Source organism: Penaeus japonicus, unplaced genomic scaffold (assembly GCF_977035675.1).
Source record: "Penaeus japonicus unplaced genomic scaffold, GWHDUDI00000001_assembly GWHDUDI00000009, whole genome shotgun sequence".
In the NCBI taxonomy this organism is placed as follows: domain Eukaryota; kingdom Metazoa; phylum Arthropoda; class Malacostraca; order Decapoda; family Penaeidae; genus Penaeus; species Penaeus japonicus.
In genome coordinates this window covers 7,917,640-7,921,750 of record NW_028234411.1, presented here as the reverse complement: position 1 = coordinate 7,921,750, position 4,111 = coordinate 7,917,640, and the positions used below count along the sequence as shown (strand labels likewise).

General features: G+C 34.9%; 1 protein-coding gene across 2 annotated transcripts in view; it reads left to right on the top strand.

Moving 5' to 3' along the window:
* The window catches only part of ubl (Ubiquitin-like protein 5), a 5,161-nt gene continuing 1,050 nt past the window's right edge, over positions 1-4,111 (top strand). The window contains exon 1 of one of the 2 annotated variants that reach the window (XM_086539682.1): positions 1-323. The gene's annotated coding sequence lies outside the window, so the exon portion shown is untranslated. Of the gene's footprint in view, positions 453-4,111 lie in introns of both variants that reach the window. The other variant, XM_086539683.1, reaches the window with a different exon arrangement.

Genomic DNA, 4,111 nt, shown 5'->3' with positions numbered 1-4,111 from the left:
ATTCCCATTTTCTTCCAGCGTCGCTCGCCGATCAAAGGAAAACCTTCCTCTAATTTTTGGTGGCTAGAGGCAAATCACCTCGAAAAGAAATCGTCCATGTAACCCGGCATCGCAACGACCATGAACCAGAATAAAGCCCAAAGGCCACGCCATGACTCAGCCAAGTAACCCGAAGAAGAAATGAAGAGGAACCCGAAGGCGATCCCGAAGGCGAACCCGAAGGCCCTGTTTACACCCTTGGCTTTGGCTGCCAGATGACCGCTCTTCAGCACCATCACTAAATCTGGAAATTTCGAGAAGAACCGTCCACTCATTCACGCCAGGTGGGAACCGGGGCTCTTGGCGTGACAGGAGAGACCCCGTCTTGGTGCTTGCGTGTTTTTTTTTTTTCCTTTTTTTTCTCTTGGGGAAAGGTGAAGGGTTTATTTTGGAGAGGGAGCTGGTGACTTCAGGTGAGATGTTTGGGATTCTCAATTTTGGTGTGTTTATTTGTTTGTTTACTCTAGGTTATTATGGTTTGTTTGTGCTTTTGTTTGCTTTGACCCTATGGATAAAAAGGAATATTTTTTTAGATTGTCTTCAAGGATAATTGAAGGAGAGTTTTTAATTGGAAGAAGTGTGATATATGGTTATGAATTGGAATATTACCAACCTGCAAAACTGTGTGATAATTACATAGTTATCCAATAATTGATAGTAGACTCTAATATATATATCCATATCTATATTTTCAATTCTTACATAAAATGAAATGAGAACTGAATTTATGCTTTGATTAAGAAAAAGAAAATTTAAAAGAAAGTATGAAATGCCACTAAAATCAGCACTTTGAAGTCTAGTTCACTCATATTTTTGTATATTTTCCTTTTATTTTTGTTCTAAGTCATGCTTTGGAGTGGAATCTAAATGCCAAATTGTAATAAAATAATGATACTGTAGGAAGTAATTTTCTATTTCAAAGTCAACGGAGAACTTGGATAGCCTAGGTCTAATTTTGAATGCACTAAAGTTGAAATCGTGGTTGAATTTACGTTCATAAGTTCTCTTGGTAATTTGGTAATAGGACCATGTGGGAAAAGTATATGATTATCATAAGGAAGAGTTAGTATGTGGTAGTTGCTAGACAGGAACTATTTATTTCTAACTTTTCCCGGTATGTGCTTTCCGTCCCAGAAATATTTTCCACCCAACCAATTTTTGCCACAGACTAACAGTTATGCTATTGTATGATTTTCGAGTAAATAAGAGTAAGAGTAATTGCCACCAAAGACTCCCATTCTCACCATTAAAGGTAAGTATTAGCGATATCTATTGACTGTAAGTGATTAAGCAGTTCTGTACGAAATTGATTAAGTAATTCCAAACCCAAGGGATTAAGTGGTCCTGTTTCGACTGTGCACTTGCCAGGCTAGTGTCCCAGTTAAACCACTCATGCATCGACAAGCAACCAGTCAAGTACTCTGTCAGAAATATTCATAGATTCGGTTAGCTTAGGTTAGTTTTTCTGGTATTTCATATGGTGATTCAGATTAAGTTTTTGTTATTTTTTTTATTGAATGCCCTGAGTGCACTGGATAAGAAAGAAGACATTTGTGATAATATTGATGTTCATACAAATCACTATGAAAAGGGTCAGTAATACTCCTTTTAATTGCAAAAAGAATTGTCTAGAATATTGAAGGAAAGAGCATGTAAAACAACAAAATTAATTTGCTTATCAAAGTCGTCAAGTCTGTATATTGAGGAGTAGCCTCTGCACTTTGTATTTTGGTAATAGTTAACAAACTTCCATTATGTAAATTATCATCATTTATCGTCAAATATGGGACCAGTCTAAGCTCTGTTCTTCTAAAATATATGTGGTGGTGGTTTGTTGGTCTCATCTAAAGGAAGCAGTGTGTGGGCCACCCTGTCGCAATATGTATTACTCATCTGGATAATTACCTTCTTTTTTTGTCTAAAATTATTATTCTCATACTAATTTGTCATATTTATGTATTAGAATGGCATTCCAAGTTAGGGATTAGAAAAAAAGAATCTGTGATTAATGCTTTTTTTTTTTTTAAACAGCTTATTTGTCTAAGGTTGTTAACTGATTGTGGACGGGTCAATGTAACTGACTAGGGGTTGCCATTTGGTAAGTTTTGTGGGATGAGCTCAAGCTTTGCCGCACAACTGATTTTCCGCCCAACTGCTGCTCATTTATGCATTAGCATCCATAAAATCTTCTCTACTTTTTATGTTTTGTCATGTTGTGAGACTTATAGCGTGCACTAGTATTGCTTTGACATTTTTTAAATGATGGTTCCTGTAGTTTAGTCATTTAGTCTCCATAAGGGAAGAATATGCATCGTACACTTGGTGTAACATCAATTTCATGAATTTATGGCAGAAGTACAAAGTTTAGCAAAATATTTTATTAACAAAGAAAGAACAAGTTTACAACCATATGCACTTATCCTCCTTCTCACGCCTAGTGCCACTCGGCAAAATAGTCAAACTAGCTGTGGCATCTCACATGTCTCATATATGGTAAAAAATGCTCATAATATCAATCTGTTACCCCCCTCTGAAATTATTTATAGATATGAAACTAAAGTTCATAAAGTAGATGAGACTAATGTATTGAAGATGGGGAAAAAAATAGATAGTATGGAACTTTACCCATTTTTCTACTTGCATTGCAGAAAACATTATTTACCTATATATTTAAAAAATGAATAATATTTTAATGCATTTCAACTTTAATGAATCATATTTTCATGGTTAAGTGAACTTACGGAGTGGAAAGCACGATTATAAGAAGAGTGATAATGATTATAGAATTGAGGCCATAATATTTAGGATATGATTTTGCAATATATATATATATATATATATATATATATATATATATATATATGTGTGTGTGTGTGTGTGTGTGTGTGTGTTCACAAAATTTATTATATGGTAAAAGAGGAACCAGTAAGATTTCTACAGAGCAAGGTCTAATAATTCTATTCTGTATATTGATAAAAAAAAAAAATTGATCTTCATTTTTATTGCTATCAATAATATTACAGATGATTAGATTGAATCAAGCTTGACACTAACCTCCCACTTACGAAGTTTGCTTTAGAGTTGATTATATATATGAAGTTAAGTGTAATACCCGTGAAGAGGTAAGTTCTTATGGTATATGCATTGTCCACCAGGCTTTGCTTTTTTTTTTTTACTCTCTGCACAGAGATGGTTCCATAAACACCAAGGAGTCAATTCATTGGCCTACCTGACCTCTCTTGTTTACCCCATTGTTTGAATTTTCAAGAAAATGTTATTATTTGTTTTACCCATATTATTTGTGTTGATATTATTATTATTGTCATTATTAATATTATTATTTTTATCATTATTGTGATTTTGATTATGATTATTATTATTGTTAGATTGGCCTAGTAGACTAGTAGACTCTTTGGCATCTAAGGACTTATGGAATCATATATGTGTAAGAAAGATCAGTAAAACAAAATCAAAGTAGCCAGTTCGTGTCTACCTGTACTCCCAACACCAACAGGTTAAATAGCATGGGGAGAAGAGGACCATGTTGATAGCTGTGTTTCTTCAAATGCTTGTCCTGATAGTATGCACTTTCCATTATGTAAAGGCTTAGGCATATCATTTGATATACAAATGGGGGTGGTTGGTTGAGTCTAAAGATGAGGAATAGTTCTCATTTAGTTTGTATGGCCTTTCCCTCAAATCATTATTCTAGTTACATCATGATGCTCTATCTGTGAGTGTCATATTTGAATATATAATATCTACATATAATATTTAATATTTTAATATTGAAGTTATTTCATGATGATTAACCCAATCCCGACGGGCCTGGCAAGAAGTGGCAACCCCCTATGCTGGGTCTATGCAATATTGCCTCGGGAATGTCACACTGGTGTGTCGCCCCGTCATCAGGCACTTTGTCGTGTCACACGGGTGTGACACACCGTCATCTTTGGGTTAAGCAGTTTTTTTCTTTTCTTCACAATCATCTTTAGGTGCATGGGATTCATTATCCCTCCAGACGAAATGGCTGAAACTCATCAGTCCACTGAATTGAATATGAGTTTTACTC